Source organism: Macrotis lagotis, chromosome 6 (assembly GCF_037893015.1).
Source record: "Macrotis lagotis isolate mMagLag1 chromosome 6, bilby.v1.9.chrom.fasta, whole genome shotgun sequence".
Classification (NCBI taxonomy): domain Eukaryota; kingdom Metazoa; phylum Chordata; class Mammalia; order Peramelemorphia; family Peramelidae; genus Macrotis; species Macrotis lagotis.
Window position 1 is genome coordinate 94,970,696 of NC_133663.1, and position 12,570 is coordinate 94,983,265.

The following is a 12,570-nucleotide window of genomic DNA, read 5'->3' on the forward strand; positions in this document are numbered from 1 at the left end:
AGACTAGATTAAAAACCAAAGTCCTACAATATGCTGCTTACAAGAAACTCATTTGAAGCAGAGAGATACATATAGAGTAAAGGTAAAAGGTTGGAGCAAAATATATTTTGCTTCAGCTGAAATGAAAAAAGTAGGGGTAGCAATCCTTATTTCAGATAAAGCAGCTGCAAAAATAGATAGTGTTAAAAGAGATAAGGAAGGAAACTATATCCTCCTAAAAGGTACCATAGACAATAAAGTAATTTCAATACTAAATATGTATGCGCCCAATGCAACAGCATCCAAATTCTTAGAGAAGTTGAAAGAGCTACAGGAAGACACAGACAGCAAAACTCTACTAGTGGGAGACCTTAACCTCCCACTCTCAGATTTACATAAATCTAATCATAAAATAAACAAATAAGAAGTTAAAGAGGTAAACAGATTGTTAGAAAACCTAGATATGATAGACTTATGGAGGAAATTGAATGGGGATCGAAAGGAATATATTTTTTTTTTCCTGCAGTACACTTACACAAAAACTGACCATGTACTAAGGCATAAAAACCTAATGACCAACTACAGAAAGGCAGAAATAGTGAATACATCTTTCTCAGATTATAAAACAATAAAAAAAGCATATGCAATAATGGCCAGGGAGATATAGACCCAAAACTAATTGGAAATTAAATAATCTCATTTTAGAAAATGAGTGAATCAAACAATAAATTATAGAAAGAATTAATTATTTCATCCTGGATAATGACAATAATGAAACAACATACCAAGACCTATGGGACACACTCAAGGCAGTTGTCAGGGAATATATTATAATCTTTAAATGCTTACATAAATAAATTAGAGAAAGAGGAAATCAATTCAACTAAAAAAATTAGAGAAAGAACAAATTAAAATCCCCAATTAAATACCAAATTAGAAATTCTAAAAATTAAAGGAGAAATGAATAACATCCAAAGCAAGAAAACAATTGAAATTATATATATATAAAGCCAAGAGTTGGTTTTATGAAAAACCCAATAAAATTGATAAGCCTCTGGTCAATTTGATTTTAAAAAAAAGAAAGAAAACCAAATTGCTAGTATCATAAACAAAAAAGGTGAACTAACCACTAATGAGGAGGAAATTAAAGTAAGAATCCAGAATTATTTTGCCCAACTCTATGCCAATAAATTTGACAATCTAAATGAAATGGAAGAATATCTACAAAAATATAAGTTGCCCAGGTTAAGTGAAGAGGAAATTAAAAACCTAAACAACACTATATCAGAAAAAGAAATTCAACAAGCCGTTATTGAACTCCCTAAGAAAAAAATCTCCAGGGCCAGATGGATTCACAAGTGAATTCTCTCAAACATTTAAGGGACAATTGGTTCCAATTCTATATAAACTCTTTGGAAAAATAGGTGAAGACGGAACTCTGCCTAATTCTGACACCAATATGGTGCTGATACCTAAAGTAGTAAGAGTTAAAACAGAGGAAGAAAATTATAGACCTATCTCCCTGATGAATATAGTTGCAAAAATCTTAAATAAAATCTTAGCAAAATGATTACAACAAGTTATCACTAGAATAATACATTATGATCAAGTACAATTTATCCCAAGATTGCAGGGTTGGTTCAATATTAGGAAAACTGTTAATATAATTAATTATATCAATAACAAACCTATCAAAAATCATATGATTATATCAATAGATGCTGGAAAAGCTTTTGACAAAATACAGCACCCATTGGTACTAAAAACACTAGAGTGTGTAGGAATAAATGGGTTGTTCCTCAGAATAATAAGCAATATCTATCTGAAATCATCATCAAGCATTTATATGCAATGGTGATAAGGCTAGAGGTATTGCCGGTAAGATCAGGGGTGAAACAAGGATGCCCATTATCATCACTACTATTCAATATTGTATTGGAAACATTAGTTTCAGCAATAAGAGAAGAAAAAGAAATTGAAGGATTTAGAATTGGGAAGGAAGAGACAAAACTCTCACTCTTTGCAGATGACATTATGGTATACCTAGAGAATCAAAAAAAATCATCTAAAAACACTACTAGAAATAATTAGCAACTTTAGCAAAGTTGCAGGATATAAAATAAACCCTCATAAATCTTAAACATTTCTATATATGTGACTAGTAAGATACAGCAGAAAGAGCTAGAAAGTCAAATCCCATTCAAAGTAACCTCAGACAATTTAAAATACCAGGAAGTCTACCTGCCAAGGCAGACTCAAAAACCTTTTCTTTTTTTTTAGGTTTTTGCCAAGACAATGGAGTTAAGTGGTTTGCCCAAGGCCACACAGCTAGGTAATTATTAAGTGTCTGAGTCTGGATTTGAACTTAGGTACTCCTGACTCCAGGACCAGTACTCTATCTACTGTGCCACCTAGCCGCCCCTCAAAAACTTTTTGAAAAAAAGCACAAAACATTTTTCACACAAATAAAATCAGATTTAAATAATTGGGCAAACATCAACTGTTCATGGATAGGTAGAGCTAGTATACTAAAAATGACAATTCTACCAAAACTAAACTACTTGTTTAGTGCCCTACCAATCAAAATTCAAAAAATTACTTTAATGAGTTAGAAAAAACTCTAAGTAAATTCATATGGAGAAATAAAAAGTCAAGAATTTCCAAGGATTCAGTGAAAAAAAGTACAAAAGAAGATGGTTTAGCCTTACCAGATCTAAAATTATATTATAAAGCATCAGTCATCAAAACTGTCTGGTATTGGCTAAGATATAGCGTAGTGAATCAGTGGAATAGACTAGGTGCAACAGCAAGAAATAATTATAGTAATCTGCTGTTTGATAAACCTAAAGAGTCCAGCTATTAGGATAAAAACTCTCTCTTCAATAAAAAAACTATAGGGAAAATTGGAAGTTAGTATGGAAGAAACTTGGATTAGACCAACACCTCACACCCCATACCAAGATAAGATCATAATGATTACAGGATTTAAATATAAAAAATAATATTACAAGCAAACTAGATGATCAAGGAGTAGTATACCTGTCAGATCTATGGAAAGGGAAGCAGTTTAGGACCAAGGAAGAGATGGAGAACATCATTAAAAACAAACTAGATAATTATGATTACATTAAATTAAAAAGCTTTTGCATAGACAAAAACCACTGCAACTAAGATCAAAAGAAATGTAGTAAATTGGGAAACAATTATTACAACTAGTATTTCTGACAAAGGACTCATTTCTAAAATATACAGAGAACTAAGTCAAATTTTCAAAAAAACAAGCCATTCCCCAAGCAACAAATGGTCAAAGGATATGCAAAGGCAATTTACAGATGAGGAAATCAAAGTGATCCATAGTCATGGTCACATGAAAAACTGCTCTAAATCACTACTTATTAGAGAAAAGCACATTAAAGCATCTCTGAGGTATCACCTCACACCTCTCAGACTGGCCAATATGACCAGAAAAGGAAAATGGTCAATGTTGGAAGGATGCAGGAAATCGGGGACACTAATACACTGTTGGTGAAATTGTGAACTCATCTAACCTTTCTGGAGAGCAATCTGGAATTATGCCCAAAGCGCAACAAAAATGTGCATACCCTTTGATCCAGCAATACCTCTTCAATACCCTGAAGAGATGATGAATAAGGGTAAAAACATCACTTGTATGAAAAATTGTCATAGCAGCCCCATTTGTGGTGGCAAAGAATTGGAAATTAAGTCAATGTCCTTCAATTGGAGAATGCCTTAACATACTGTAGTATATATGTGTGTCATAGAACACTATTGTTCTATTAGAAACCAGGAGGGATGGGAATTCAGGGAAGCCTGGAGGGATTTGTATGAACTGATGCTGAGTGAGATGAGCAGAACCAGAAAAACATAAACTGTTCATGGATAGGTAGAGCTAGTATACTAAAAATGACAATTCTACCAAAACTAAACTACTTTTTTAGTGCCCTACCAATCAAAATTCAAAAAATTACTTTAATGAGTTAAAAAAACTCTTAAATAAATTCACATGGAGAAATAAAACAGCAACATGGGGGTGATCAACAACTTTGATGGACTTGCTCATTCCATCAGTGCAACAGTAAGGGACAATTTTGGGCTAGCTGCAATGGAGAATACCATCTGTATCCAGAGAAAGAAGTGTGGAGTTTAAACAAAGACCAAAGACCATTACCTTCAATTTCGGAAAAAAAACAAAAACTGTTATTTCATTATGTAACTTTGTTATTTCTTATACTTTATTTTTCTTCCTTAAGGATATGATTTCTCTCTCATCATACTCAACTTGGATCAATGTATACCATGGAAACAATGTAAAGACTAGCAAACAGCCTTCTGTGGGGAGTAGGAGGAGGGAAGCAAGAATGGGGGGAATTGTAAAACTCAAAATAAATAAAATCTTTCTTAAAAAAAAGGTTAACAGAGAAAAGGCAGAAGGGGAAATTATGGACAGAACTTGGTGACACTGCTTTCAGATGAATCAAAATTTTGTTTTATTTTTAAATTATTGCTAGTGATGGAGATGCTTACAATGTCTCTAAATCTTCAATTTCTTGCCCAAAGCTATTTAATCTTTAGCAATATTTTTGACAGCTTCTGGAACCATTATGTCTGACTTCATAAATAACCATAGCTTGAAAAAAATTTTAAAAAAACACTCATTTTCAGCAGATTTTTGTTGCTGCTGTTCAATTATTTCTGTCACACATGACTATTCCAAACCTTATTTGGGGATTTCTTGAAAAAGATATTGAAGAGGTTTTGCTATTTCCTTCTCCAGTTTATTTTGCAGATGAGGAACTGAAGCAAACAGGTTAATTGACTTGTCCATGGTAACACAACTAATAATTCAGAGCCTGGATAAGAACATGTGAAGTTAAGTCTTCCCAATTCCAAGTCTAGTGCTCTATACACTCATAGTGTAACCTAGGTTCCCCTTTCAGAAGTTAGTGAAAATAAATATGTAACTTTTTTTTTCTCCCATCTAATTTAATGAGTTCTCTGACCTCTTGACCTTGAAATCTATCCATGTAACCTTTTGAGGATCTATGAAACTGATATTAAGAACCTTTTACTACATTAGAATCTGAACCATTCCTGGTATTGAGTGCATGGGAATCCCTCACCTGGAGATCTAGAATATTCTGCTTGATTTTTAAAGGGTTTTGTCATTGCTTATATCTAGATTCCTGCAGGGAGACATTAAACTAGTTCTTATTAACTTACATCTTTATTTCCCCTAACTTACAAAAATGAATATTTCCTTCAATTATTTACAAATTTAATTCTGAAGAATCCATAGGTTTACTGCCAAAGGGTCCAAGACACCATATTAAGAACTCCTAAATTAGAAGAATTAGGTTGGAGTCCAATCTTTGATACTATTAGCTATGTGACCAAAGGCAAGTTTAAAATATTTGAAGCCTCAATTTCCTCACCATTAGAATGGGAATTGGACTTTCACTACCTTTCCCATAGGCTTATGGCTACGAATAGATGACTTTATTAACCCTAATTTCATTATTTCAATGACTGTGATCTTGTAAGTCATTGTCTAACTCCTCTTGCCTTCCAAATATGAATAAAGGCAAGAAACTACTGTACTAAGTAGCTATAGCTAAAAAGTGTTCCTGTAACAGCATCTGATAGTTTCTTTAAACATCTCTCTCCAGAGTTTCCAGGTACTATGTGATAAAAGTTCATGTCCTGCAACTGGTAGAAATCTTCTACTCATGCTATTCCCCTAAATAGAATTGTCCTGAAGAGTTATGGTGGCCACAAAAATCACTATAAACAATGAAGATGAGGGCAGAAAGAGCTCTGGATAAAGAAAGGTGGGAACTAGATGTCATTCAAAACCTTCAATTCCTTTTCATCATGTATCATTTAGAAAAACTAGACTGGGGCAGCTAGGTGATGCAGTGGAGAGAGTACCAGCCCTGGAGTCAGGAGTACCTGAGTTCAAATCTGGCCTCAGACACTTAATAATTACCTAGCTGTGTGGCCTTGGGCAAACTACTTAACCCCATTTGCCTTACAAAAACCTAAAAAAAAAAAAAAAAACTAATTTCTTTATCTGAAAAATGAATAAAAACAAACACAAAGTTGTTAATATAAAAATTATTACAAAACATTTTCAAAATATATGGCTCAAATTCCTCTCTTCTGAATACATTTGACAAAGATCTATCTAGAGGCATAGTCAAATATATCTTGTATCCCAAAAATAGCACATATTTTTTAAATGAACGGGGAGAATTACAATTTTATTAAGTCTGTATTCAGAGTTCTATACTTACAGAAAAATTATCCAATGAAAAAATGGCAAGTTTTAACAACTTTTTGGGGGGAGAGGGGTCATAGGGGAAAGAATAGGACTCTTAACACTAGCCCTGATCTCACTAATATAGGGAACAGCCAATCCAAACAAAGAAAATCCTTTTGCCAATAAAGCTCAAGAATTTAATGTATGGTCACCATGAGTGCCACAGTCAATGAGAAATTAAAGGACTTACTTATAATCATACAAAGAGAACAGGTCAAAGTTAAGTCAAAGTCAAAATTTCTTGACTTTTTTGACTGGTCCTCTATCCCTCTGTACATACTATTCTCCACTAATAATAAAAGACTTGGAAATCTGAATAGATTTCAAGTATTTACCTATTAAACTGGCAAAAATAAATAAAAATAACAAAATGCCATTGCATTAGAGATGAAAGAAGTACATCTATCATGTGAACAAATCTATACTCTCTCCAGAGTTAGACAGCATTCATTCATTCATTCAAAAAACATTTTTGCTCAAAAACTACCATATACAAGGCACTGTTAACTATTTTAAGTTCTCAACTTTGCACAAGAAAAAAAACTTTAGTAGTAGTAATAATTATAATAGCAAAAAACCTAGAACAACATAAATATCTCACAAAGGCAGAATGGCAAAACAAACTGGTATAATAGCATAATGAAATACTATAAAATTGTTAAAAAAAATGTTAAGTATGTCCATTCTTTTAAGATATAGTTAAGTGGGGGAAAAAAAGATCTTCATATTGACTGCAACTATGTGTATGAATATTCCATAGTCAAATACTTGCACATATACACAGATAAAGATAATTAAGTACATGAATAAAGATCAGAAGTGAATAGAGTATTTGTTATTGCAAGAACAGATTTTTTTATTATCTCTTTCATAATAAAGGTATGAGTAGAGCAAAGTGTCCATTAAAGAACACAGAGGAACAAGTGGCTTGTGATAAAAATATGTAATAGAAAAGGTACAACATGCTCTAGCATTTTAATTAAAAAGTTTTATATATATATATATATATATATATATATATATACACAATATTTATATAGTATTTAGAAGTACACTAAATAAGAACATCTGAGGCCAAATATGTTTATATCCACAATACAAATTAAGATATAGCATTATGGAATTATGAGAACACTGAAATATAGCCAAAAAAAAAAGAGTTCAACAAAATCAGTTGTTATCTACAAAAGAAGATAATTAGATCCGGAGGGTTGCTATGAAAAAAGTACTTTATAAAATATAAAAATATTAAATAAATGTGTGCTACTATTAACTGAGGCTCAGAATAGTTAAATGACTTACCCCACAGCCACACAGCTAAAAAGTGACACAGCTGGGACTCAAACCCTGTTCTTCAGACTTCAACTCCAATGTTCTTTTCTCTACACCATACTGAAAGGGAAAAGGAAAAAAGGAAAGAGTAGGCAAACTGGGGAAAAAAGAGAATTAGGGATATAAAGGCTATGCATTCCTAGAAATTGGCAGAAATAATTGCATTAGGTCATTTAAGATGCAGAAAAGAAAAATAATTACATTTCTTACTAAAATGTGTGAACTGGGACATAGACATATTTGATAATAATGAAGTCTTTCTATAATGAAAAGCTCTAAGCTTCTAGGCAGTGGAATAAACAGGTGCTTCTCAGATAAATTCCATGGCTCTAACATCTATAATCAAAAAAACACTTAAAAATAAAACACTTAACACAATTAAATACAACCACAAAAAAATACTCCATGATGGTCTTTCTGTCCTACCTATAGGTGACCTGATACACTACACATAAGCAAGAGGTCAGATTTTCAAGCTGAAGGCATAGGTGGCTTCTAAGGTTGGTTACCTTCTAAGCACTCTCCTCCATTTTTTAACTGGGGAGAGATTTGAGCTTTCCCTGTCTCATGACTGAAAAAGTAAATAGCTGGGGTAAAAGAAACTCCACAATTCCAAAAAAACCTAGAAGAGAAGGCATTTTTTAAGTGAAGGGAAAGATGGTTTTGACAGCTACAGTACTGTACCCAGTAAGTTTCCCTTTAACTAGAATCCTCTTGGTCCCCATCAAACACATCTTTAATAACAATAGTGTTGCTGGCAGAGCTCTAACCCCAGTGGCCTTTTTGTTCAAGTTCAATATTGGTATGAAATGAAACGGATATATCCTCCTCTTCTCAATCCAGAAATATGTTTGGTCGATATATAATCAAGGCACGGTAAAGTCAAGTGGTCTAAGGCAATCACCAAGTCTGGGGACTAGGCTGGATTTTTTGTGCCCTGACACCAGAAAGTTACATCAGGGAACCTCGGGCCAATCAGGCTGTATGGAGGGAGGGGTGAAAATATTAAGGGAATACTACTCTATGTTAAAAATATCAGTGGACATGGGGCAGCTCAGTGGTGCAATAGATAGAACACCAGCCCTGGATTCAGGAGTATCTCAGTTCAAATCTGGCCTCAGACACTTAATCGTTACCTAGTTTTGTGGTCTTGGACAAGCCATTTAACCCCATTGCCTTGCAAAAAAAAAAAAAAAAATATATATATATATATATATATATATATATATATATAGAGAGAGAGAGAGAGAGAGAGAGAGAGAGAGAGAGAGAGAGAGAGAGAGAGAGGACCTATGGGTAACTGAAAATGGACAGTCTTAGCATATGAACAGGAAGAAAACAGAGCTATACTTAATCACTGCTGATGCCACAAGAAGCAGTTAGGGGTGAATTAACAGAAGGCTGGAAGTAGAGTCAGGGATACCTTCCATCATATCCATCTTCTGACACTTCCTAGCTGTGTGGCCCTGGGCAGGTCACTTAACACCTGCCTCAGTTTCTTCAATGCCTCCCTCCCAATAAGGCACAGAGTAGGCACTACATAAATGACTGATCTAACACTATATGGAGAAAAGGTAGAAAATAAGAATGTCAAGTTGGAAAGGCTAGGTATGAACTCAGTCTACTAAAAGATAAACTCAGCAGTGGAACTTATAAGGAGATGAGGAGGGGAAATGAAGCAATATAGAAAAGTATACAATGCAATAAAAAGATATTATTCAACAAAGGAAAAAAATCCCAAAATCTCGAAAGAAAAAGAAATGGCAGAAAATTCTATGGGGAAAAAAGCGCCAAAGTCTAAGTGAGAACTACAGGACAAATTCAAAAGCATGGCAATTTGAGGCTGAATTGTTCTCTCAGTTATATACAGGAGAAAAACTCACCTTTTTTTAATGGTTCATATGAAATGATGAAATGAAGAAATACTTCAGGATCTGACCTTGCATACTGAATAGCCCAAGTATATACATGTAGCCAATTTCATGGATGGGCTTTCTAAATTCCAGTCTGCTCTTGGGGGGCAACCTGATCCTTGCTTCCTACACAGGTTGTTATTTGAACTAGAGGTCTACACTGGACTATTTATATCATAATAAACCTAAGGCAAATACATATTTGGTACCTCTGATTCTAATCTCCTGGTAGACAGCTTACACAGTACAGATGCTACTAATTGTCTAGAGAATGCCTCTGGAAGAAATTATCATGTTCTTGGGAATGAAGACTTCTCACAATAAAATAAAATAAAAAAAGATAAAAAAAATTGTTTCACTTTTAACATGCAAACCATGAAACTACAAAGAAAATTATTAACTCTTAATATGCAATGAAAAGGATTACAATAAATTATAGCTATAATTAACACAAATATTTTTTTTGCTTAGGAAAGATTATACTTGCAGTTTCAAGAGACACTGGGTAATACATGAACCAAATTCCACCCAGGTGCTAGCTCAAATATCACAGCACCTTGAGTTAGGAGGTGCTATGACCTAAGGCAATAATCAATTAAAAAGGTCACATGGGACACCACATTTAAAAAACTATGCAGGGCACTAAGGATACAAAATAAAAATGAAATCATTCCTGCCCTCAAGAAGGTTCTACAAGCGGAAATACAATATGTAAACATATACCCAATAATTTGTAAAGGAAAATCAACACAGCTAGGATAAAAAGACAAAATGTAAAAGGACAAAAATCTCTGAATGAAGCAGTTCTGATAAAGGTCTGATACCTGATACAGTGGGTTACTATCAATACCACTCTGGCTCCATTTTTACATCAATAATCATACTCCCATGAAAGTTGTGAAAGGTGAAGAACCAATCAAGAGTATTTTGTAAGGGTTTGGAGAGGATGGGAATACTGGACCCAAACAAAATAAAGGGACTTTGAAAAAAAAAAATCACATAGCCAGCCAAAGAATTAGAAAACAAAATTAGTTAGGAAGCAAATACCTTAAAATTGGATTTGGGAAATGTGAAATCAAACTGCAAAACTCAACAAAAGAAAAAAAAAGAAATAGACATAACAGCTGTCAGATGAGGTGATGCCAAAATCGAATCCAAAGTCAAAATTGAAATCAAGAATCTAATTACTATTCTGATCAAAGATATGGAAATTATGATAGTGATAAAATTATAGCAGCTATGATTATATATTTATAAAAATGGAAACTACAGAGATGAGTCTAGGTCACACTGTCTATGGTTGTCATATAGAAACAAGGGTATTCCAAAGAAGCAATTTAAAAAAAAATTTGAAGAAAACAGAAAACTACAATCTACCTTGCAGGGCAGTATTGAATAGAATTTAAAATTTAGCTTAGCTTTCTTATTTTTATCTTGTCTTTTGCTATTATGACAAATGTGTTTTTGTGCTCTGCCATCTGTTTCAATAAATGTTTTTTGTATTCATGAACTTTCATTTGTATAATTTAATATAATCAGAGAGCTAGAAGTATATGGAACCACACATGTTGTGTGTTCACCTATTATTAAGTATCCTAACCATGTGCAGAATGGGAGAATATGAACAAGAGTCAAAAAAGATGGACAGAGATGTATAAATTATGACCCAATTCATTGAAGAGAATACCTGATGAAATAATAGATCTTTTTTGAATTTTTCAAGGATGATATTAAGATTGAGAAATAGTAACATTTCATGTTGTTGTCTAGTTGTTCTTCCCTAGAGTAACAATGGCTCTTGATCTCTATTCTTTGTTCTGCTTTCATCCACTAATGCTTGATTTGATACCTTTTCAATTGAAACATGAGTTTGTAGTTGGAGAAAGCAGGTTGGCATTTATCTTCTTTCAAAGTCATTCAACTCCCCTGGCACAGGAGAGGTAGTAACAGATTTTTGCAAATGAACCAAGGTTGACATTTTAGTTTTATTTGATGACTGAGAAAAAAAAAAGGACCAAAGAATTTAAGTAATCCCAGTGGGAAATGCTTATAGACTTATAATCATTTACAGGCAATGGTGAGTAATGCTTTGGGAAGAAATATTGCTTCTGACATGCCAAATATTGACTGATATTCATGATCACTGAAACCAAGTATTTTCTATGTTTTTTAGCAGATTCTATATAGTTTCATGAGTGTTTAAATTTGACAGCTGGTTTTAAGGTTACCTGTAGGCAGCAGCAATCAAAATGGAAGTACAAAATTTGGATTAGGACAAATTAACTTTAATTAAAAAATTCATATTATGCTCCTAAGGTGTGTATAAGGAGCATTAAAATATAAGATTGTTTTCTCATGAATCAAAATTATTTTTCCAGAACAGTTGAACTGTTTTGCAGTTCCATAAAAAAATGAGTTCATTGGCATTTCTGACTTCCAATAACTTATTTTATTGGGTATTGTTTGTTACTTATAATGTGTTGAGTATTACTTACATTATAAATGTGTTCTTGCAAAATTTTTTAATTTCTATTTTTATGTGAGAAAAGGATACATAGCTTTGTAAGAATTCTAAATTATAGTTTTTCATGAAAAGCTTACTTCACACTTAGACAATTTTCCCCTATCCTTCCACTGTTTCAACCAAAGTTCTATTCCTTTTTTTCCATGCTAGCACAGAGACATCATGGAGTTCTCAAAGGCTGAGTTAATGGAACATAGTGGTACAGTGGATGGAATACCAGATTTGGAGTGAGGACCCGACTATCCTAGAAATATCTCTGACATCAAAGGTAGCATGATATACAATGCACCACAACTGAACTATTTGCTGATAGGTTTATCATCAGTTCTTGGACACCAATACTAGCAATTATAATTAATTTGAGTTCAGCTAATTTTTTAGTGTGGTTGTTTACATTATTGTTATCATTAGGTCTCTTCTGCTTTCTTTATAAATTCAGAGAAGTCTTGCCCTAGTCTTCTGAACTCATTTCTGTCATTTCT

General features: G+C 33.3%; 1 protein-coding gene across 4 annotated transcripts in view; it reads right to left on the reverse strand.

Annotated features, from left to right (window-relative positions):
• AKAP11 (A-kinase anchoring protein 11) overlaps positions 1–12,570 on the reverse strand; it is a 92,869-nt gene that overhangs the window by 63,466 nt on the left and 16,833 nt on the right. For all 4 annotated transcript variants that reach the window (XM_074191731.1, XM_074191733.1, XM_074191729.1 and 1 more), the window contains exon 3: positions 7,622–7,711. The gene's annotated coding sequence lies outside the window, so the exon portion shown is untranslated. The remainder of the gene's footprint in view (positions 1–7,621; positions 7,712–12,570) is intronic.